Source organism: Dendrobates tinctorius, unplaced genomic scaffold, assembly GCF_039654945.1.
Source record: "Dendrobates tinctorius isolate UK_male_01 unplaced genomic scaffold, ASM3965494v1 ptg000116l, whole genome shotgun sequence".
NCBI lineage: Eukaryota > Metazoa > Chordata > Amphibia > Anura > Dendrobatidae > Dendrobates > Dendrobates tinctorius.
In genome coordinates, this window is record NW_027361784.1 from 23785005 (window position 1) to 23810805 (window position 25801).

At 46.2% G+C, this 25801-nt stretch overlaps 1 protein-coding gene across 1 annotated transcript in view; it reads right to left on the bottom strand.

The window, feature by feature from the left end:
* Positions 1–24767, bottom strand: part of HAS2 (hyaluronan synthase 2) — a 106868-nt gene extending 82101 nt beyond the window's left edge. The window contains exon 1 of the mRNA XM_073590276.1: positions 24683–24767. The gene's annotated coding sequence lies outside the window, so the exon portion shown is untranslated. The remainder of the gene's footprint in view (positions 1–24682) is intronic.
* Positions 24768–25801: the final 1034 nt, after the last annotated feature.

Consider the following 25801-nt stretch of genomic DNA (forward strand, 5'->3'; position numbering starts at 1 on the left):
TAGCATTGATCCACTCTCGCCTGGATTACTACAACTGTCTATTAATTGGCCTCCCCGTCACTCAACTATCCCCTCTCCAGTCCATACTTAATGCAGCAGCCAGGGTCATCCATCTGGCTAATTGGTACTCGGACGTGTCCGCTCTTCGTCAGTCATTACATTGGCTGCCCATTCATTATAGGATCCAATTCAAAGTACTTGTTCTCACCCACAAAGCTCTCCACGGTGCGGCACCCCCCTATATCTCCTCCCTCATTTCTGTCTATCGGCCTAGCCGATCGCTGCGCTCTGCAAACGACGTTCGACTAACCTCTGCACTAATCCGTACCTCCCACTCCCAACTCCAAGACTTCTCCCGTGCTGCTCCTATCCTCTGGAATGCTCTACCCCAAGAAATTAGGACTAACCACAATTTGCATAGTTTTAGGCGCTCCCTCAAAACACATTTCTTCAGAGTGGCTTATCACGTTCACTAATCAAAGTCATTCTATGTGTAAGTGTGCGTGTGTAGCCCATTCACTATCTCCATCCATCCTTCACTCCTGCAAGATGGCTGGACCTTCATTGTAAATACATCATTGTAAATACACACCTGTACTCTGTATCTCCCTCACCTCATTGTAGATTGTAAGCTCTCACGAGCAGGGTTGTCTTATTTCGTCTTATTATGCTTTAATTATTGTATTGTTAACGTTGTTACTTATGACTTGTGTTTTGAAACTGTTAAACTGTAAAGCGCTGCAGAATATGTTGGCGCTATATAAAGATTATTATTATTCTTAGAACATAATAGTTTATTTTATGAAAATAAAATGTGCCTTGTCACTCACCTGTCCCGGCTCTAGTGCCGGGCCTTGATTCTGTCTCCTATCTTCATTTCCCATAGCAGTAGTCCATGCTGGGTTTCTCAGATAGCCAGGCAAACTTCCCTGGCATTGTCATCATAGGCTTTTTAAAGATGTCTCAGGCAGAGGAATTTTTTTTGGATAATAATTTGCACTATCTACAGTTGCCTCAAGTTTGTTAGTAATTTGCTCCTCCTGATTTCCATGATATAACCAGCTAAGCTCATTCCATCATTCAAGATGTTGTCTACATTGCAACTTTATTTGGTTCAGACTTCGCCTCTGCATTCAAGGTAATGCAGCTCCTCAAGCAAGGCTCCATTTTGCAATTCTATTAGAAGTTACCAGTTTCTTATACAGTAAATGTTCCTCTGTTTATCCAAACACCTGCCTCTGCTTCATCCGTGCTACATGCTCCTCTTTTTTGACTGCTGTTCTGCACACACTGCTATCCTGGTCCTTACTGATCCATGCAATGTCCATCAAGACCCACCCTGTTGCACCTTCTCTTTCAGTCTGTACTGCCCACCACCCAGATGTACAGCTTAGATAATCCCATCTCACCAGGTGAACCTTTACAATAAATTGATTGTAAATTGTACTTCTCTGCTTTTAGATTGCATCCAGGAGCATAACCATAGTGGGTGAACGGATTGAACTTGCACCCAGGTCCTGGAGCCTAGAGTGGCCTGAAAACTTCTTATCAGAAGACCAATACTATTAAAGACCCTGGATAGTTGCATACCCTGATGGACATTTTTGCATTTGGGAGCACAAACTTCAAGCTGTGGCTTTTGGGTGCATCAGAAGTCCACATTAGAGATGGGCAAACCTGAACAGTAAAGTTCGGCATCCATACTGAGCACCTACTGTTCGAGCACGAACAAAGAACAAAGACTTCACCAGGAAGTCCGTGTTACTGTTTGGGTTCGGCTGCCCAAACACCGGGTGTTTGCCTCACTGTCAGGTGCATGACAGCGTGGCAAACACTGCATCTGATCGGTGGTTAAATCATCCCCGTGAGTCAGAGAGCTGCGGTTCTCACACTGACAAAAGACAGCATGAACATTCAACTGTGATGGGAGGTATAAAGTTTACCTCCGGTCACTGGTGTCAGCTGATGGGATGACAGCTCCCTTCATCCGACGCCTGCCGCCTCTAAAAACAGCGAGAGGCGGAGCGGCTGATGGGTGTATTCATTAGCCGACTCCTGCGCTGTAAATAAATTAAAAAAAAAATGATGTAGGTTACCCTGTACTTTTGATAACCAGCCAGGAAAAACTCACAGCTGGGGGCTGCAACCCTCAGCTGTCAGGTTCAGCAAGGCTGGCTATCATGAATGGAGGGGTCCCCTCGTCATATTTTTTATTTAAATAAATAATTAAAAAAATGGCGTTGAGTCCCCCCATTTTTGACAATGCCATTGGCTACAGCAGAACAAAGTGAATGTTCTGGAGTGGCCATCTCAATGTCCTGACCTCAGTATCATTGAGCCACTCTGGGGAGATCTCAAGCGCACAGTTCATGCTAGACAGCCCAGGAATTTACAGGAACTGGAGGCTTTTTGCCAAGAAGAGTGGGCAGCTTTACCATCTGAGAAAATAAAGAACCTCATCCACAAAAGACTTCAAGCTGTCAGTCATTGATGTTAGAGGGGGCAATCCACAGTATTAAGAAATGGGGTATGTGAACATTTGATCAGGGTCATTTGGATGTTTTGGATTGTCATTATGGTTTAAAAAGAGAAAACACAGTAGTTTGACAATAAATGGCTTCACCCAACCACTAACCAAGGAAGGGAAGGAGCACCATTTGACTTTTTGAATGGAAAATTAGCTCCAATCGTTAGCGGTTGCCATGTCGCCTTTGGAGAACCCCTGTGAGCCTCAACATTGGCGCTCCCCCACAAGAGACCCCATTTTGGAAACTAGACCCCCCAAGGAACTTATCTAGATGCATAGTTAGCACTTTGAACCCTCAGGTGCTTCACAAATTAATCCGTAAAAAAAAAAAAGTACTTTTTTTTCAAAAAAAATGTATTTTCGCCTCAATTTCTTCATTTTCACATGGGTAACAGGATAAAATGGATCCTAAAATTTGTTGGGCAATTTCTCCTGAGTACACCGATACCTCATATGTAGTCATAAACCACTGTTTGGGCGCACGGCAGGGCCCAGAAGGGAAGGAGCACCATTTGATTTTTGAATGGAAAGTAGCTCCAATTGTTAGCGGACACCATGTCGTGTTTGGAGAGCCCCTGTGTGCCTAAACAATGGAGTACCCCCACAAGTGACCCTGGGTCGCCCATCACACCCAGGGCGGCGGGGTACTCGGTACCGGGCCCGCGGATCTCCACGAGTGGGGTTGTTGTCACGGCAGCTATGACCCGGTCCGTGGCCCTGGGCGCCCATTGCAAATGGCAGAAATGTTAATTGAATGATTCGTGACGCCACCTGTGGTGTTCGCCAAGAAAGGTGTTAAGCCGACGCTGCAGACAGATCCTCTGGGACAGATGGTGTAGTGCAGCAATGATGTTGTGGCCCTCCACAGGTAGGCCAGTAGTCCCAGGGCAGTGTAGGTGAAGAGATAGGGGAGAGACGTAGATGGTGCAGTGTCAGGTACAGAGATGTAGCAGTGCTGAGGGTGTTGGCGCAGGAATAAGTGGAGGACACCAGGGCATGTAGTTCCAAAGCTTTACTCACAATCTGTTGAGCATACAGGTGCCCGCATCCGTGCCGTGTCCTCCGGGTCAGGAGCTCAGCCAACCTTCAGGCAAGATGAAGTACTCCGTTCCAACACTCTGCCAACATATGTGCCTTTTCTGAACGTCTCCCTTTTGCGCCTATAGTGAAGTACTCTCAGTACTGAGTTACACTGGATTTCCTCCTGTCAGATGTTCCTATGAACTCTACTTGTACGGCAGACAGCTGTAGCCTGCTTCGGGGACTCCTTGCTACCAAGCCCGGCTCACTCACATTGCTGTTGTGCCCCCAAGTCTTGTGTGGGAAAAAAGTGGTGACAACTTCTATTCCTCCGGTGTCTGCTGCAGGACCATTAGTATCCATACAACCTCGGGGACCGGACCCCGGCCTTGCGCTGTGAACTTGGGAAGGGTTCTGCTCTAACCCTAATCCCCAGTCCTCCTTTTCTCCTTACACTCCGTTCAAATCTATCTTTCTTATGAAGAGTCATGCTTTCCATCAATGTCTTTTTCCTGTGCCAGCAGACCTAGGTCACTGAGGTCCGCTGCAGCACTTCTCTTGTCCATCCCTCTCCGGGGATCTTCTCTCTCCTTCTGACCCCGTCAGACTGACTAAATCCTAAACTCTTCCCAATGTTTTGGTGCAGACTAAGCTCCACCCACCTCCCAGCACTCTTCATGATCCAAGCAGGGAGCCACAAAAGGGTGCTTTGCTACACTACTATGTTGTGTGGGATGCAGGTGTTGGAGTGTGGTCAGGTGTCTCCACCTTACCTAAATGGTGGAGCACCACACCTCAGGAGGAGGTGCAGTACCTCTGTGGCGACTGAACCCTCAGGGGTGCCACAACCCCATTTTTGAAACTAGACCACACAAGGAACTTATCTAGAGGTGTGGTGAGCACTTTGAACCCCCAAGAGCTTCACAGAGGTTTATAACGCCGAGCTGTGAAAATAAAAAATCTATTTTTTCCTCAAAAAATGATTTTTTGGCCCGCAATTTTTTATTTTCACAAAGGTAACAGGAAAAATTGGACCCTAAAAATTGTTGTCCAGTTTGTCCTGAGTATGCTGGTACCCCATAAGTGGGGAGGAATCACTGTATTGGCACACATCGGGGCTCGTAAGGGAAGTAGTGACGTTTTGAAATGTCGAATTGATGGAATGGTCTGCGGGCATCATGTTATGTTTGCAGAGCCCCTGATGTGTCTAAACAGTAGAAACCCCCCACAAGTGACCCCATTTTGGAAACTAGACCCCCCAAGGAACTTATCTAGATGTGTGGTGAGCACTTTTAACCCCCAAGTGCTTCACAGAAGTTTATAACGTAGAGCCATAAAATAAAAAAACATATTTTTTTCACAAAAATGACCTTTTTGCCCCATTTTTTTATTTTAGCAAGGATAGCAAGAGGAAATGGACCCCAAAAGTTGTTGTTCAATTTGTCCTAAGTATACTGAAACCCCATATGTGGGGGTAAACCTCTGTTTGGGTGCACGGTAGAGCTCAGAAGGGAAAGAGCACCGTTTGACTTTTTCAACGCAGAATTGGCTGGAATTGAGATCGGCCACCATGTTACGTTTGGAGAGCCCCTGATGTGCCTAAATAGTGGAAACCTCTGACAGGTGACACAATTTTGGAAACTAGGCCCCCTAAGGAACTTATCTAGATGTGTGGTGAGCACTTTGAACCCCAAAGTGCTTCACAGAAGTTTATAAAACAGAGCCGTGAAAATAAAAAAATCATTTTTTTTCCTCAAAAAATGATTTTTCAGCCTCCAATTTTTTATTTTTACAAATGTAACAGGAGAAATTGGACCCCAAAAGTTGTTGTCCAGTTTGTCCTGAGTATGCTGGTACCCCATATGTGGGGGAGAACCACTGTTTGGGCACACGTCGGGGCTCGGAAGGGAAGTAGTGACATTTTGAAATGCCGACTTGATGGAATGGTCTGCGGGCGTCATGTTACATTTGCAGAGCCTCTGATGTGCCTAAACAGTGGAAACCCCCCACAAATGACACCATTTTGAAAACTAGACCCCCTAAGGAACTTATCTAGATTTGTGGTGAGCTCTTTGAACTCCAAAAGTGCTTCACAGAAGTTTATAACGCAGAGCCGTGAAAATAAAATTTCATTTTTTTCCTCAAAAAATTATTTTTTAGCCCGCAATATTTTATTTTCACCAATGTAACAGGAGAAATTGGACCCTAAAAGTTGTTGTCCTGTTTGTCCTGAGCACCCAGGTACCCCATATGTGGGGGTAAACTTCTGTTTGGGTACACGATAGAGCTCGGAAGGGAAAGAGCGCAGTTTGACTTTTTCAACGCAGAATTGGCTGGAGTTAAGATCGGACACCATGTTGCGTTTGCAGAGCCCCTGATGTGCCTAAACAGTGGAAACCCCCCCACAAGTGACACCATTTTGGAAACTAGACCCCCTAAGGAACCTATCTAGATGTGTGGTGAGCTCTTTAAACCACCAAGTGCTTCACAGAAGTTTATAATGCAGCCATGAAACTAAAAAATTATTTTTTTTCCCACAAATATCATTTTTTAGCTCCCAATTTTTTATTTTCCCAAGGGTATCAGGAGATATTAGACCCCCAAAGTTCTTGTGCAATTTTACCTGAGTACGCTGATACCCCATTTGTTGGGGTAAACCACTGTTTGGATACATGTCGGGGCTCAGAAGGGAGGGAGCACTGTTTGACTTTTTGTACGCAAAATTGGCTGGAATCAATGGTGGTGCCATGTCGCGTTTGGAGACCCCCTGGTGTGCCTAAATAGTGGAAACCCTCTCAATTCTAACTCAACCCTAACCCCAACACACCCCTAACCCTAATCAAACCCTAACCCAAACACACCCCAACCCTAATCCCAACCATAACCCTAACCACAAGCCTAACCCTAATCCCAACCCCAACACACCCCTAACCCTAATCTTAACCATAATTCCAACCCTAACCCTAATTCCAACCCTAACCCTAATTGCAACCCTAACCCTAACCCTGATTGCAAACCTAACCCTAACCCTAATTCTAACCCTAACCCTAATTCTAACCCTAAAGGAAAAATAAAAATAAATATATTTTCTTTATTTTATTATGTGTCCCTAGCTAAGGGGGTGATAAAGGGGGGCTTTATTTACTTTTTTGGTACACATCGCCGCTGCCAGCCGTGTGTGGGGGGGGTCGGATCACGATCTCCAGCCATGTCCGATGCTACAACTATATTACTATCGCTCTGATTGGCTGTTTCATTTTTAGCAGACAATCAGAGCGATCGTAGCCACGTGGGGGCGAAGTACAAAGCCCCCTGTATCTGCGGGTAGGGTGACCTTTCAGTGATCCCGGTCACCCGACCCGCAGGGGGGCTTTAAACTCATGGCCACATAGGTGTCACTGGTTATAATGGCACAGGTATTCATGACGCCTATGTTGCGTCATTGGTCGGGAAGGGGTTAATGTACACTCTGCACCCTATCTTGACTGAAAAAAAAAACAGAAATGTAGAAATTTTTGCAAATTTATTAAAAAAGAAAAACTGAAATCTCACATGGTCATAAGTATTCAGACCCTTTGCTCAGTATTGAGTAGAAGCGCCTTTTGAGCGAGTACAGCCATGAGTCTTCTTGGGAATGAGGCAACAGGAAAATATTGGACGCGTCATGTTATCATCAGTCGGCCGTCATTTTCCCATATTTGAGTTTGTCTTTGATGGCGAAACCCAAATTACATGTGATTAGTCTGTCTAGTGTCAGGTGGGACCGGGGAAGCTAAAGAAGTGGTGATGTTCCCCTGAGTGCAGCCCGGTGATATCATGTGTATCTCTGAAGAAGGGAGTCGCCTCCGATGACTAGACAGATCTAGATATTGTGCAAGAAGGAAACTTAAAGGAAAATGTTGGATGTTACTTAAAGCAGGAACAGCTGAAATGACAAGATGTATAGACAAGGCGCCGCCCTTTATGGGAATCAGACGTCAATTTCAGAGGGATCACAGTATAAATAAATGTGAAGCTAAAGTTGGTTCAGAGGGATTTGGTCAGATCATTGATGTTTATCACTGGTGATAGAGGGAACATATACAGAGGATATACAGAGTCAGTGTTCAGCCCCGAGGTGCTGCAAACATTAGGAAAAGCTGTATAGGGAAGACTCAGTAATGTCTCCGAGCCACAGCAAACACATCACATTATATAACATCAGTGAGAAATAATAAATAGATACTTGGAGAAATAATAGATAGATAGACAGATAGATAGATAGAAAAAGAAAACACAGCAGCCTCTGGAAGGGCGAAGATAATATGAAAACACTGGAAACACTAAGTCTACTCTGTATTGTTAATCAGTAAGAAGTACTTACGAAAAATGAAGGTTCTTAGGGCATAAATGAGCCAATTCTTGTATGCCCATCTGCCATGGCAAGGTGACAATTCTCTGATGGGTCCTATCCTACTGGACATGCCACTTTCCAATCCTACTGAACATGCCACTCTCAGGTTTATTGCCCGAGAGAGTAATGTTTGTCCATTTATTTGTAGGCATTTCCGCCTGCGAGTGGCATGTTCAGTAGGATTGAAAAGTGTCATTTCCAGTAGGATAGGATCCATCGGAGAAGTGTCACCTTGACGTGGTTGATGGGCTAACATGAATTGGATAATTTATGTGCTATGCACCTTCATTGTCTGTAAGTACATTCTATTGAGTAACAATACTGCTTAGATTTAATGCTTCAAGTGTTTTCATATAAGTTTGCCCTTGCAGAGGCTGCTTTGTTTTTTATATATTACGTAGTCATCACAGCCTGCACCTGTTCACACTAAGAAGGTGCTGGTCAGGGTTTTTTTTAACTTTAGATAGACAGATAGATAATAGATAGATAGAAAGATAGATAGATAGATAATAGATAGATCGATAGATATATAATATATAGATGATAGATATATAGATAATAGAAAGAGATATAGATAATAGATAGATAGATAATAGATAGATTAATAGATAGATAATAGAGAGATAATAGAGAGATAGATAATAGATATCCTAGATAATAGGTAGTTGGATAATAGAGAGATAGATAGATAGATAATAGATAGATAAATAATAGGTAGATAATAGATATCCTAGATAATAGGTAGATATGTAATAGATGGAGAGAGATAGATAGATAATAGATAAAAAAGATACCATATGGGCTATTAAAAAAACTTTATTGAAAACCAACATGGTGTGCTGCCTTCTTTTTTGATGGAATATATATATATATATATATATTAGATAAATAAGTATATAGATAATAGATAGAAAGATAATAAACAGATAATAGATAAAAGATAGATGGATAATAGATAGATGATAGATAGATAGATAGATAGATAGATAGATAGATAGATGATAGATGAATAGATTGATTTTGAAACTTTTGTGCTTACTGTCAGTTTCCTTTCTGTGTCTGGTATCTCTGGTACAATCTTTTGTCAGCAGCCATATGTTCTGCCTTACATCTAATCCCCAGTATATTAGGCGTGGACATGATATCATATATGAGCCGAGTTATTAGCGATAGTGTATTCATGGGAGCTGACATCTTGAGATTTCGCAGTAAAATCATCATCTTTACCTTCGCTCAGAAGACTGATGTGAGATGTTACAGAACATTCTAAATTTGTGGCTTACCCATCATAATGGAAATGATATTGTCAGACGTACGTTCCCACCACGTGTGTTCTGTGTATGAGATGAGCACTTGTGCTGCTGACATCAGACACATACACATCAGTGCAGACTGAGTAAATATCTAACATTAATGGTAAAAACAGGAGATGATATCATTAGAGGTCTTGGTTCTTGGACTTCATTAATTCCCAAATTGAAGGGTCCATGGGTCCATGGTGCTTTGTGTTGGGAAATGCTCACAGCATGACAGTAAGTAATCAAGTTCTCTATAGCGCCTTCACAAGGGAAATTAAGAATTTCACAGTGTTCACTTAGATTAATGTGTAGTCTGATTAATGTATGGCAGGTCTGTAAGGTTCAACCAGGACCGTAGCCATGGCCGATGACGCCTGGGCATCAGTGTCCTGGCCTCCCCTCACAGGAAAACAATGTTCACTAGTCAGCATACCTGTGTCTTCAGGTCCGGCTCCTTCAGGGTCTTCCCTATGCTGCAGGAGACCCTCTCCAGGCAGATTTCAATTAACTGAGACACAGTCCATTTCAACTTTAACAAGAACATTTTTACTTGGTTCTCTACACAGCACATCCATAGTCTTCACAACATTAACAACAGACTCCACACTGCATTGTTCCTTCTCTTTCCCTGCACTTCTTTCATGGCTGCACAGCACGTTCCCGGGTCGGACCGTGCCAGACGAGCCCTCAGCATCCTCCCTGTTCAGCTCTGCTACGGGTAGACATTAACCTGTCTGTTTTGCCCCAGACATAAGATCATCAGCTCCCGAAGTCAGTTGCCACTTGGCGAGTGACCTGTCCTTCTGCACTGTCTCCTGAGGTAACACAGCATTCTCCCGGTCCAGACTCACTACATCTGAGTGTTACATCAGCAGTTTCACCCCGGATCTGAAGGCATCAGCCCAAGTGATGAGTTGCCACATTCTGGAGCCACCTGTGTCCCTGCGTTGTCACTGTTTCTAACTCAAGTCTCTGTTCCCAGTTCACTGTGATCCACTGCTGTACTGGCCTGGTGCTGTGGATGGCTGGGCTTCTTGCTTAAATGTTACGTGGCTGCTGCGGTGTCCTGGGCCTAGAGCCTGTGTGGACCCTTCGGGTGCTCCCGCCCTTCTGCCTCAACCTTGCACTATACATTTACTTGCCACACAGCAGCCTCTCCTACTGTTAACTAGAGTTGAGCGACTTTTGGTTTTTTAGGGTCGCGTTTCGTTTCGTGAAACCCGACTTTTCCAAAAGTCGGGTCGAGCAAGATCGTCCGATTATAGGGAAAAGTCGGGGTCGTCCCGAAACACGAAACCCAATGTAAGTCAATGGGGAATAAAAGTCGGCAGTGAGAGGAGGACAGGAAACACACCTACAGTGCCCATTTGAATACCAAAAGCATCAATTCTTCTTACTTAAGCTTGTCAACCTTAATTAACTTCATAATACAAGTTACGCACTGAAAAATGGGGGTTATTTGGCTAAAGTTGTGGGGGGGGAGGGCTGGCTGCAGGTTTTCATGTGCCCTGGGCGAAAGAGCGCCCCTTTAACACATACCACAACTCATCATGCTCCGATACGGCAGAGAAATAGCGGTATAGTACAATGAAAAATACCTCACTTTTTACATCTCATGACGAGGCCCATCTATTTCTCCATACAGAATCATTGGTCCCATATAATGTTTGAAACAGTATATGATGAGCTCCACTTAATGCTACAATATATGTTGGTCCCCATGGATGAAGCTCCACTGTCTTAGGGGCACAAATAATGCTCCAAACATAATGGGCCCCATTTCTAATGCTCTAGTGTATAATGGGCCCTGTAAATGCTGCTCCAGTGTCTGATGTCCACCTTTGGAATGTTCCAGTGTATGGTGGGCCCCATCTATCATTCTCCAGAGTATAGTGCTCCCCAAAAATTGCTGTCCCAACATTGAAAACAATCAAATAAGTCTCCTCGCTAGGAAATCCCTGTACTTGTCTGGATTCCTCGTCGTCCTCATCTTCCATCTCACTGCACAGTATTTCAACTTTGCAAGTGCTGTGATCCTGGGCAAGCAGGGGGGGCCCACTCGTTGGCAACGGCACTGGCACAGGGCCCCTGATAGTACGGTGTCTGATGGCGGGTGGGCCGAACCTGCACTTTCATCTGCAGCTTCCTCTTTGTCACCGTGTAAGATGGAAATGTATATGGGAAGGGTAACCTGAGTTTCATCAGGGTCAGATTCAGGTCGTGTAGCGTGCGAGGGGAATGTAGTGGTCTGGGTCAATGTACCAGCAGATTCATCGAGCAGTGGCTGGGCATCAGTGCACTTGTGTTGCCCCCAGGAGTACGGTCGCCACAGTGGCATTACCTTCTTCCTAGGGAGTGTGATGTCATGCTTGGGAGCAACGAAGGATCTCTCTAGCAGGTTAACTGATTGGGCGGCGTTATTCCCACGAGTCATGACCCTCCAAACAGCGTTCATGAAGGCAAAGTGTTTGTTTTACGTGGGCAGTATGGTTGCAAAGCTGAACCTTAAAGGAATGTCCAGAAGGGCACCACCAGGAGTGGAGCCTACGGTTAAATTCGACTCCACCTGGGAAACCTCAACCATGCCAGCTACAGAACAGATGCACACATTGCAAGCTTAATTCCGTTAACGAACGAGACTCTGTCATGCCCCGCGGTCCGAGTCCGGCTTACTAGAGGGACACGTGAGGCTCTGGCACATGAGATTGGCCAATAACTGGTGTGTCATGCCCTTACATGTCCGTGGCTGCATGTGCGCTACACTGAAAAGGCCAGCGTTTGTCGCTTACAGGTGCAGATAACCCGCTGAACAATGTTAGTGATGGGGATCACTGATTACAATTATTACCCGCGAACAATGATTTCCCAGTAAGTGCAGGTCAACCGCAGTTCCGGAATTAGGCCTAACCGTCATTCCTGAAAAAATGAAAAACTTACGTGTGCAAACCACAGGTGCTGTAGCTTGCTTAACAGCTCGCCAGCCGTTCTCACGCCCAGTATGGATTACACGTGATTGCACAAAGGTGAGAAAGGGTACCGTATCCCCAGATAACATGTATGGATAGCGTACACATTCAAAATATATGTCTATACATCAGGAGGCAGGCTCAGGCGGTGTTAGGCCCAGTATGGATTGCACGTGATTGCACAAAGGTTAGAAAGGGTACCGTTTCCCCGGATAACATGTATGGATAGCGTACACATTCAAAATATATGTCTCAGGAGGCAGGCTCAGACGGTGTTAGGCTCAGTATGGATTGCACGTGATTGCACAAAGGTTAGAAAGGGTACCGTATCCCCGGATAACATGTATGGATAGCGTACACATTCAAAATATATGTCTCAGGAGGCAGGCTCAGACGGTGTTAGGCCCAGTATGGATTGCACGTGATTGCACAAAGGTTAGAAAGGGTACCGTATCCCCGGATAACATGTATGGATAGCGTACACATTCAAAATATATGTCTCAGGAGGCAGGCTCAGACGGTGTTAGGCCCAGTATCGATTGCACGTGATTGCACAAAGGTTAGAAAGGGTACCGTATCCCCGGATAACATGTATGGATAGCGTACACATTCAAAATATATGTCTCAGGAGGCAGGCTCAGACGGTGTTAGGCCCAGTATGGATTGCACGTGATTGCACAAAGGTTAGAAAGGGTACCGTATCCCCGGATAACATGTATGGATAGCGTACACATTCAAAATATATGTCTCAGGAGGCAGGCTCAGACGGTGTTAGGCCCAGTATGGATTGCACGTGATTGCACAAAGGTTAGAAAGGGTACCGTTTCCCCGGATAACATGTATGGATAGCGTACACATTCAAAATATATGTCTATACATCAGGAGGCAGGCTCAGACGGTGTCAGGCACAGTATGGATTTGACGGCCCAGACTACACAGCGGAGGAGCAGGGAGAGGTAAAGATTGCAAAATCTGGGGCCCAGCCCAAGCAAGGGGGGCCCACTCGTGGGCGTCGGTACTTCGGTACTGGCACTGGGCCCCTCATAGTACGGCGGTGTGTCTGACGGCGGGTGTGCACCACCACCGTCAGAGACACTTGATTGCACTATGGAGGACCCTGTACCAGTGCCCGCGCCCAAGAGTCGGCCTACCCACCTGTCCAGGGCAACGGCACTCGCACGGTGTCGTGCGCTAGGTGGTGACCCCGGCCATGGGGGGGGGAGGCAGCACAGTTAGGGAGTTTTAGAAAGTGGCATATGTTGATGTTGACATTCAGCTGATGCAAAAGGTGAAATAGGTCAAGTCCCAGGAAGAGGTGGACCAAAGCAAGCCATTTTTCTGTCACCCTATGTGTCATCAGAGGAAGGTGGGACAAAATCCTTGGAAACCCATGCGTGGTTCATTTTAATGAAGGTTAGATCATCCACATTTTGGGTTGACAGACGGGTCCTTTTTTCTGTCAGGATTGATCCAGCTGCACTGAAGACTCTTTCCGATAGCACACTTGCAGCTGGGCAAGCGAGCTCCTGTAAGGCATATTGTGCTAATTCAGGCCAGGTGTCCAGTTTAGCGGCCCAATAGTCAAAGGGGAATGACCTGTGTGGGAGAACATCGATATGGGAGGAAAAGTAGTTTGTAACCATAGTTGACAACTGCTGTCTCCTGTCACTTTCCATCGATGCAGTATTACCAGTTGTGTGAGCGGTACTTGAAAAATCAGTCCACAACATTGTCATGAAACCCCTGTCTCCAACGCCACTTCTGCTGTGTGCACCACGAACACCTCTGCCAAGCTGCCCCCGGCCCGTACGGCTCGTGTGAGAACCATCACCGCTGCTGTGTGCTGGGAATGCCTCAAGCAACCGATTTACCAGAGTTGCTTGTTTATTAGCCAATATTAGGTCAAGGTTCTCCTGTGGCATGATGTTTTGTAATTTGCCTTTATAGCGTGGATCCAGGATGCTGGCCAACCAGTAGTCGTCATCGTTCATCATTTTGGCAATGCGTGGATCCCTTTTTAGGATCTGCAAGGCATAATCTGACATGTGGGCCAATGTTCCCGGTGTCAATGATGCACTGCGAGTACTGGTTGGAGGAGCACTTTCTGGCAAATCCACATCCCTCCAGTCACGCACAAACCCTGTACCAGACCTTGCCACGCCAACATTTTCACTTGCCCCACGAGATGCATCCTCCTCCCCTAAGTAATCATCCCCATCATCCTCCTCCTCCTCCTCTTCTTCCTCCACCTCGTCCAGGAGAGGTCCCTGAGCAGACAATGGCTGAATGTCATCAAGGATTCCCTCCTCCTCTTCCTCCTCATCAACATTGGCTGCAGACGCCTGCTCCTTAAGGTGCGTCAAAGTTTGCATGAGCAGACGCATAAGTGGGATGCTCATGCTTAGGATGGCGTCGTCTGCGCTTACCAGCCGTGTGCATTCCTCAAAACACTGAAGGACTTTACAGAGGTCTTTCAGCTTCGACCACTGCACACCTGTCAACTCCATGTCTGCTCTCAAAGTGCCTGGCCGTGTATCCTCCCACAAATGCATTATGGCCTGCCTCTGCTCGCACAGCCGCTCCACCATGTGCAGGGTGGAGTTCCACCTTGTTGCAATGTCGATAATGAGGCGGTGGTTGGGAAGGTGGAGCAATCGCTGCAGCTTCTGCATACGAACGGAGTGTACAGGCGACCGGCGGATGTGCGCGCACAGTCTTCGCACCTTCTGGAGCAGGGCTGTTAACTCCGGATAATTTTTGAGGAAGCACTGCACCACCAGGTTCAAGGTGTGAGCCAAGCAAGGTATATGGCTGAGTTTTGAAAGGGCTATGGCTGCCACAAAATTACGGCCGTTATCACTAACTACCTTGCCTGCCTCAAGATGTACACTGCCCAGCCATGACTCAGTTTGTCGCTTCAAGTACTCGGCCAGCACCTCGGCGGTGTGTCTGTTGCCCAAACACATCATCTGCAACACAGCCTGCTGACGCTTTCCACTAGCTGCTCGATAGGGGGACACATCATGTGCAACAGTGGCAGCTGCAGATGGAGTGCTCGTACGACTGTGCTCTGTGGACGAGCTTTCGCTTCTGGAGGAGGAGGAGGAGGGTCGAACGCCTACAGCCAACTGTTTCCTATACCGTGGGCTAGGCAGCACTGTCCCACCACCGCTGTCCCCTGTGGACCCTGCATCCACCACATTAACCCAGTGCGCAGTGATGGACACATAACGGCCCTGGCCATGCCGACTGGACCATGCATCAGTTGTGAGGTGCACCTTTCCGCTCACTGACTGCTTGAGTGCATGGACAATGCGGTCTTTCACATGATGGTGGAGGGCTGGGATGGCTTTGCGAGAGAAGAAGTGGCGACTGGGTAGGTCATAACGTGGTACTGCATAGGCCATGAGTTCGCGGAAAGCTGTGCTTTCCACCAACCGAAAGGGCATCATCTCAAACGAGATTAGTTTGGCAATGTGGGCGTTCAAACCCAGTGTACGCGGATGAGAGACTGAGTACTTTCTTGACCTACTCATAGTGTCTGGGAGGGTGAGCTGGACTTGAGAGCTGCATATGGTGGAAGTTGCGGTGGACAGGGCGGACTGAAGAGGGTTGATGATGGTGATGGAGTTGGTGTTCTTTCTGATGGCCTAGAATCAGTCTTTCGTTGATATAACAGTGGGATTCCCTGACTGCTGTGGCCTTGCAACGACACCTCAACATTTGCTGCTGTGCTAACCGGTGGGCTTACAGTGGGGGAAACAATGTAGCGTTGCTGACTACCTTCGTTGTGATCAGTTGCACATGTGGCACTTGAGGTTTGGTGTTGTGTCCACGCTTGCAAGTGCATGCTGGTTAAATGTCTAAGCATGCAACTGGTATTCAAATTTTTCAGATTTTTCCCTCGGCTAAAGGTCTTTGCGCATTTCTTACAGATAACCTTGGCCTGATCATGAGGATTTTGTTCAAAAAAGTGCCACACTGCACTCTTCCTACTTTGGCAGACATTTTGCGGCCTAGCACGCTGTGATCTTTTGACCCTCTGGACAAGCTGTCCAGCAACTCTTTTGATGTTTGGAACCTGTCTTTGGAGTGCTCCGGGCCTGCCAGATAACAGCTGTTGCGATGTCGATGTCTGCTGTGGATGCTCCTCATCTGAGCTATTGGAAGCAGCACCCTCTTCCCCCAATGGATGCCAATCTGGGTCAACAACTGGGTCATCCATCACCTCCTCTTCTATGTCATGTGCACCTTCCTCTGTGTCACCGTGTATGGTGGTATAGTGTGCGGGAAGGGGCACCTGAGTCTCATCAGGGTCAGAATCTGGCTCTGTACACTGCGAGGACAATGTAGTGCTCTGAGTGAATGTACCAGCAGAATCATCCATCAGCGGCTGTGCATCAGTGCACTCCATGTCAGATTCATCTTGGCCTGGGTAATTCACCATTTCACTTGATAATCCAGGCATGGTATGTGAAAACAGCTCCATGGAGTAATCAGTAGTATGGCCTGCGTCATCCTTCAATCTTGGTTGGGGTGAAGGACACAAGGAAAGGTGTGGTTCATGAACATGAGCCTCCAATGACGACTCAGTGCTTTTACTTTTTACAACTGAAGAAGAGGAGGCGATAGAGCTGGAGGCTGAGTCAGCAATGTAAGACAAAACTTTTTCCTGATGCTCTGGCTTTAAAAGCGGTTTGCCAACTCCTAGAAAACTAAGCGTTCGAGGCCTTATGTAGCCAGACGATGACGCAGGCTCAACACCTCCTGCATTCGGTCCTATTTTGCTCTTGCCACTACCATCAGATCCACCACCAACACCATCATTACCAGCTGCCAACCCCCGCCCAATTCCACGGCCTCTTCCACCAGCCTTCCTCATTTTTGGTAGAAATGTAGACAAAATCCAACAAACTATATAGTAATGTAAAACAAGGTACAAGGTGTCTATAGGACAGGGGAGATTTTGAATTTCTGCAGGCACTTGTGGACACTGGACACTTTTGGATTGTGTGAGGCCCAATGAATATCTGAGTGCTATGTGACAGGCTCGATGGCACAGCTGTGACCAAAGTGACTAGAGGATAAGGGAGATTTTGAATCTCTGCACACACTTTTGGACACTGGACACTTTTGGATTGTGTGAGGCCCAATGAATATCTGAGCGCTATGTGACAGGCTCGATGGCACAGCTGTGACCAAAGTGACTAGAGGATAAGGGAGATTTTGAATCTCTGCACACACTTTTGGACACTGGACACTTTTGGATTGTGTGAGGCCCAATGAATATCTGAGCGCTATGTGACAGGCTCGATGGCACAGCTGTGACCAAAGTGACTAGAGGATAAGGGAGATTTTGAATCTCTGCACACACTTTTGGACACTGGACACTTTTGGATTGTGTGAGGCCCAATGAATATCTGAGCGCTATGTGACCGGCTCTATGGCACAGCTGTGACCAAAGTGACTAGAGGATAAGGGAGATTTTGAATCTCTGCACACACTTTTGGACACTGGACACTTTTGGATTGTGTGAGGCCCAATTAATATCTGAGCGCTATGTGACAGGCTCGATGGCACAGCTGTGACCAAAGTAACTAGAGGATAAGGGAGATTTTGAATCTCTGCACACACTTTTGGACACTGGACACTTTTGGATTGTGTGAGGCCCAATGAATATCTGAGCGCTATGTGACAGGCTCGATGGCACAGCTGTGACCAAAGTGACTAGAGGATAAGGGAGATTTTGAATCTCTGCACACACTTTTGGACACTGGACACTTTTGGATTGTGTGAGGCTCAATGAATATCTGAGCGCTATGTGACAGGCTCGATGGCACAGCTGTGACCAAAGTGACTAGAGGATAAGGGAGATTTTGAATCTCTGCACACACTTTTGGACACTGGACACTTTTGGATTGTGTGAGGCCCAATGAATATCTGAGCGCTATGTGACAGGCTCGATGGCACAGCTGTGACCAAAGTGACTAGAGGATAAGGGAGATTTTGAATCTCTGCACACACTTTTGGACACTGGACACTTTTGGATTGTGTGAGGCCCAATGAATATCTGAGCGCTATGTGACAGGCTCGATGGCACAGCTGTGACCAAAGTGACTAGAGGATACGGGAGATTTTGAATCTCTGCACACACTTTTGGACACTGGACACTTTTGGATTGTGTGAGGCCCAATGAATATCTGAGCGCTATGTGACAGGCTCGATGGCACAGCTGTGACCAAAGTGACTAGAGGATAAGGGAGATTTTGAATCTCTGCACACACTTTTGGACACTGGACACTTTTGGATTGTGTGAGGCCCAATGAATATCTGAGCGCTATGTGACAGGCTCGATGGCACAGCTGTGACCAAAGTGACTAGAGGATAAGGGAGATTTTGAATCTCTGCACACACTTTTGGACACTGGACACTTTTGGATTGTGTGAGGCCCAATGAATATCTGAGCGCTATGTGACAGGCTCGATGGCACAGCTGTGACCAAAGTGACTAGAGGATAAGGGAGATTTTGAATCTCTGCACACACTTTTGGACACTGGACACTTTTGGATTGTGTGAGGCCCACTGATATCTGAGCGCTATGTCACAGGCTCGATGGCACAGCTGTGACAAAAGTGACTAGAGGATAAGAGAGATTGGATTGCTTTTAAAAAAGCAGTTTGCAGAGCAGTGGGTAAACAGCAATGCCAGCCTGTCAGGAAGCCTTAAAAGGCAGCCCAACAACCAACACCACTGATACACCACAATATAGCCTCCCCTTGCACTGCACACACAGTGACTGGTGTGTTGTGCAGGCCAAATTGCTAGCAGCAGAAGCAGTTTTTTTGTCTTCTTCCCTGCCTAACGCTGTCCCTGCAGAATCAGCAGCAACCTCTCCCTATACTGAGATCGGCAGAAGTAAGATGGTCGGCGTGCACGCCCTTTTATACCCCCTGTGACGCCCACCAAAGCAAGCCAATCACTTGCATGCCCTTCTGAAAGATGGTGGTGACCCCTGCCTATGTCATCACGTTGCCCACAGTGTCCGTGGATCCTGATTGGCTGAAAAAGAGCGCAAAACAAACTTTTGAAACGTGACTTTGGCGCGTAAGTCGCCGACCTCGTGGCCGACCTCATCCTAGGGTCGGGTTTAGTTTCATGAAACCCGACTTTGCCAAAAGTCGGCGACTTTTGAAATTTTTCGACCCGTTTCGCTCAACTCTACTGTTAACTGTTTCCTATGATAACCATCACACGCTAGCTGAGAGCCTTGTACACTATAATGCCCCCATCTAGTAGCCATCATTATAACTACACTTACCCTATTATTGTAAATACAACAGTAAAAGAATTATACATTATATACAATTTACAACATGGTATTACACATTTAAGTGTAGCCGTCTTTAGCATCATTAAATGACATATCAAAGAATAACATTATATATTTCTTATACAATATGTTGTAAACAAATGGATATAACCATAACATAACAGTATCGGGATAGCAGGTACGTCATGCATAGCACATCCGCCTGCAGGTCCACCAGAGAGAGAGAGAGGTGATCTATATAAAAGTCCTTGGCAAAAGTCAATTGAAAATAGAAAGACTTTCCAGTAGGAAGCTAATGTGTCTTTCCTTGGTTGAATATATTCCAAAGATCAATGACGCCATATGATCAGCTTTTAGAAACCATATTTTATGATACTCTGCTAGGAGATTTTTATTTTATACGTGTCTACAAGTGGTCGCTTGGTGGTTGTGTTGTAAATTGCAGTCAGGTTCACGGAGGTTGAAATCTTGCCTGAAAGAAAAACTTTTTTAGGATCTGATATTACCAGACAAATTAGTAGGATGATAGTTCGGGGAATATTAGAAACAATTGGGGATTACAATTTAAAGGGATTGTCTCAAATTCTGAAGTGGATAAAATTGCTTTTAACCTCTTTCTACCAGATGACGTACTATCTCGTCCATGTGCCCTGAGACTTAATTCCCATGGACGGGATAGTACGTCATAGGCGCTCACGGAGGGAGTGCAGCTGATCGCGGCCAGGTGTCAGCTGATTATCACAGCTGACACCAGGCACTATGTGCCAGGAGTGGTCATGGACTGCTCCCGGCACTTTAACCCCCGGAACACTGCGATCAAACAAGATTGCAGCGTTCCGGTGGCATAGGGAAGCATTTCGCAGGGAGGGAGCTCCCTGCGTGCTTCCCTGAGACCCTCAGAACAACGCAATGTGATTGCGTTGTTCCGTGGGCCTCCTCTCTGCAGGCCCTCATATCCAAGATGGCCACGAGGTCCTCTCGGGTCCTGCAGGGAGGTGGCTTGTCAGTGCATGCAAGCCTCCTGAACTGCCAGTTAGATCGCTGATCTGAAACAGTACTCTGCAAAGTGTCAGATCAGCGATCTGACACTATATAGTGATGTCCCTCCCTGGGACAAAGTAAAAAAGTAAAAAAAAAAAATACGTGTGTAAAAATATATTTTTTAAAATTCCTAAATAAAGAAAAAAAATATTGTTCAAAAAAAGCATTATTATTATATAAATAAAAAAAAACAATAAAAGTGCACATATTTAGTATCTCCGCATCTGTAACGACTCGTCCTATAAAACTGTCCCACTATTTAACCCCTTTAGTGAACCCCTTAAAAAAAACCAAGGCAAAAAAACAATGCTTTATTATCATACCGCCAAACAAAAAGTGGAATCACACGCAATCAAAAAGACGGATATAGATAAACATGCTGCCATACAGCGTCATCAGCGGAAAAAGTTCTCACTACACATCTAGGTAAGTTCCTTGGGGGGTCTAGCTTCCAAAATGGGGTCACTTGTGGGGGTTTCCACTCTTTAGGCACATCAGGGGCTCTCCAAACGCGACATGACGCCCACAGACCATTCCATCAAAGTCTGCAATCCAAAATGTCACTGCTTCACTTCCGAGTCCCGACGTGTGCCCATACGGTAGTTTTCTCTCACATGTAGGGTATCAGCATACTCAGGACAAATTGGACAACAACTTTTGAGGTACAATTTCTCCTGTTACCCTTGGGAAAATAAAAAATTGGGGACTAAAAGATCATGTTTGTGGAAAAAATATGTTTTTTTATTTTCACGCCCAGGCGTTATAAACTTCTGTGAAGCACTTGGAGGTTAAAAGAGCTGACCACACATCTAGATAAGTTCCATTGGGGGTCTAGTTTCCAATCTGGGGTCACTTGTGGGGGGTTTCCACTGTTTAGGACATCAGGGGCTCTGCAAACGCAAGATGACGCCCGCAGACCATTCCATCAAAGTCTGCATTCCAAAACGTCATTACTTCCCTTCTGAGCCCCGATGTGTGCCCATATAGAAGATTTCTTCCACATAGGGGGTATCAGCGTATTCAGGACAAATTGGACAACAACTTTTGGGGTCCAATTTCTCCTGTTACCCTTGGGAAAATAAAAAATTGGGGACTAAAAGGTAATGTTTGTGGAAAAAATATGATTTTTTTATTTTCACGCTCAGGCGTTATATGCTTAGGTGAAATACCTTGGGGTTCAAAGTTCTCACCACAGATCTAGACATGTTCCTTGGGGGGGTCTAGTTTCCAAAATGGGGTCACTTTTGGGGGGTTTCCACTGTTCAGGCACATCAGGGGCTCTCCAAACGCGACATGGCATCTGATCTCAATTCCAGCCAATTTTGCAATGAAAAACTCAAACAGCGCTCCTTCCCTTCTGAGCTCTGCCATGCGCCGAAATAGTGGTTCACCCCACGTATGGGATATTAGCTTACTCAGAACAAATTGCACAATAACTTTTGGGGTCCAATTTCTCCTGTTACCCTTGGGAAAATAAAAAAAAATTGGACCTGAAGTGTGGGAATTCCACACAGCAATGGCATAAAGTGAGACTAGGGACTTTTTTTTTTTTAAGTGGCGGAGGAATACAGTGCGGAAGGATACCTACCTTCCGTCATTGGATTCCTGCAGCCCGTAGAGAACGGCAGCATCATCTGATGCTGCAGTTCTCTACCCAAGATCGTCGTGGGACACACTCGTGGACTGCTTCGGATCGTGGGTGAGTATTTTTGTGGTTTGTTATGTTAATATTTATTCCGGAAAAGACAATGGCTTCGGGGAACAATGTGACAAGTATTGGTAAGTATGTTACTCTATGTTATATGTACTGTATGTCTATGTATGTATTGTATGAATGTATTGTATGTATGTAGTATATATGTGGTATGTATGTAGCATGTAGTATGTATGTAGTATGTATGTAGCATGCATGTAGCATGCAGTATGTATGTAGCATGCATGTAGTATATATGTAGTATGTATGTAGCATGCATGTAGTATATATGTAGTATGTATGTAGCATGTAGCATGTATGTAGTATGTATGTGGTATGTATGTAGCATGTAGTATGTATGTAGCATGCATGTAGTATATATGTAGTATGTATGTAGCATGTAGTATGTATGTAGTATGTATGTAGTATATATGTGGTATGTATGTAGCATGCATGTAGCATGCATGTAGTATGTATGTAGCATGCATGTAGTATGTATGTATGTAGTATGTATGTAGCATGCATGTAGTATGTATGTAGTATGTATGTAGTATGTATGTAGTATGTATGTAGCATGCAGTATGTATGTAGCATGTATGTAGTATGTATGTAGTATATATGTAGTATGTATGTAGCATGTAGTATGTATGTAGCATGTAGTATGTATGTAGCATGCATGTAGTATATATGTAGTATGTATGTAGCATGTAGTATGTATGTAGTATGTATGTGGTATGTATGTAGCATGTAGTATGTATGTAGCATGCATGTAGCATGCATGTAGTATGTATGTAGCATGCATGTAGTATGTATGTATGTAGTATGTATGTAGCATGCATGTAGTATGTATGTAGTATGTATGTAGTATGTATGTAGTATGTATGTAGCATGCAGTATGTATGTAGCATGTATGTAGCATGCATGTAGTATATATGTAGTATGTATGTAGCATGTAGTATGTATGTAGCATGTAGTATGTATGTAGCATGCATGTAGTATGTATGTAGCATGCATGTAGTATGTATGTAGTATGTATGTAGTATTTTTTTTTTTTTTTTAACATTTAACACATTAGCCGGATGATGGGACTACTACTGTCCCATCATTGGCTAATGTGTCAATCACTGTCATGGTAGCAGGCATCGCCAGATGGGACTTGTAGTCCCATCGGACGATGCTTGCACAGACCCCCGGACATCAGCACAGCCCCCCGGCAGGCCGGCACAGCCCCCCGGCAGGCCGGTACAGACCCCCACAGGGTGCACAGACCACCGGCAGGCCGGCACAGCCCCCCGGCAGGCCGGTACAGACCCCCACAGGGTGCACAGACCACCGGCAGGCCGGCACAGCCCCCCGGCAGGCCGGTACAGACCCCCACAGGGTGCACAGACCACTGGCAGGCCGGCACAGCCCCCCGGCAGGCCGGTACAGACCCCGGGCAGTCCACACAGACCCCCGGCAGGCCGGCAGAGACCCCCGGAAGGCCCGAAATGACGGCGCATCATGATGCGCACACACCGCGCATCATGATGACGTCAGGCTGTCAATCAACTTTGAACTTCCGATTCCGATGCCGAATTCCGATATTGAAAAAATATCGGAAGTCGGTATCGGAATTCCGATACAGCAAGTATCGGCCGATACCCGATACTTGCGGTATCGGAATGCTCAACACTAGTGCTGGCTGATGAATAATCCCATCAGTGGCGCCTTCTCTTTCTGTTTTTAGTCACAACAGGAGTAGGCTGATGGGAGTTGTACTCTCTCCTCAGCTGTTGAGCGTGACCAGAGGTAACATTTCTACCACTGTTCACAGCTGGGGGATCACACTGTCATCTGACAGCATGGAAATCACAGCTCTTTGACCTGCGAAAATGATCTTACCCCCAATCAGAGCCCTTGTTTACCGCACTGTCATACAGATGACAGCATGGCAAACAACGGATGTTTGGGCCCCCCATTCATCTGAATGTGGTCCAGACTTGGGTTTGGGTTCAGTACTGTTCTGGTACCCAAACCAAACTTTTTTTTTTAGATATTCAGCCGAACCCACCAGACCTGAACAACCACTGGTTCATCCATCACTAAAAGGGACGGTAATATACATATTAAAGAAAACTAAGTAAGATATATATACGGTATGTATGTGGCTGTAACGCCGCTGTGTTTGGATCTTGTTTCACGGCATTACTCTGCATCTCTGCTTTAACCCTTCGCTCTTTTCCCTCTAATGTGCTGAAATGCTGTTGTCAGTTATCTATGTGGATGCCGCTCAGTCCCCAGCCCCGCTGCGTAGCCGTACATGTGTGTGTGGCTCCGCTGCTTTGCATGACCACCCACTGGTGCAGTCCCTGGCTGCCGCTGTGGAAAGCTACCCGTGGGTTAATTGGTCCTCTGCACTGTGTATGGCTTACCACGTGTGTTCAGGCTTGCAGTTCTCGCCAGGTGTCCTTTGCATTGCTGATTTCTGTCTGACTTGCTTAGGGTGTGCACGACCACACCTCCCCTGCTTTTATGAGGAATGGGTATGTGCTAAAATTGCTGCTCCAGCCTATCGCTGTGAGGCAGCTCCTATATAAAGTTCCCTCCCCCTTTGTGGCATTGCCAGAGCTTCGCATTGAGTTCCTGAGCCTAGCCATGTGAGTTTGTGTGTTCAGCTTCTGCTCTGATTCTGATCCGTTCTGGGGGAGCTGTTGCTCTTTGTCGCTCTGTGAACTGTGTGTTTTATCTTGGCCTGCTCTGGGGGCATAATACCCAGATCGCCCTTCTTGGAGGCTGTATATCCAGGCCCGTCCATGTTGTGTCTTGTTTCCTGAATCCCTGACCCTGGATCTGTTCCTGCACCTGACCCTGTCTGAATTGTGTCCTCTGTGTGATGTTCCTGAGGTCCCTCCGTGTCTTTAACCCTGTGCCCAGTGACTGTGACTCTTTGCTACCTGACTCTTTGATTTCATCTGGGTTCATCTTGGATTTAGGAGCCCGGGGCATCCACTGAGTTTCTGCTACTCTGTGCTCAGCTGGTTATTCGGTGCAATTCCCTGCCGGTTCCAGTCCAACCCGGCAGGGTTTGCTCCAGACCTCTTGGGTTCCTTTCTAGGTCGCTGCCAGATATCCGGAGCCTGATGACCGTGGCCTCTCGTCCGGAGCCTGATGACCATGGCCTGATGTCCGGTGTCTGACGACCACTTCCAGATATGTTGTGCCTGATGTCCTGATATCCACCTGATGTCCTGATGTCCACCAGATGTCTGCCTGATGTCCTGATGTGCACCTGGTGCCCTGATGTCCATATGTCCTGTCCGTGACGTGTTCCTGATGTCCAGTCCATGTTCCTGATGTGCAGCCTGTGTCCAGATGTCCAGTCCGTGGTTCTGGTGGTCCAAGTTGTGCTCTTCAGCCGGTCCCGTTCTTCGTCCTGGATGGAATCCTCCTCCATGGTTTCCGGGAGTCTCCAGCTCTGTTCCCCGGTGACGGTCCTGCCAGTGAGTCATGGATCTGACCAGCTTATGCAACACTACTGGACCTGTGCTATC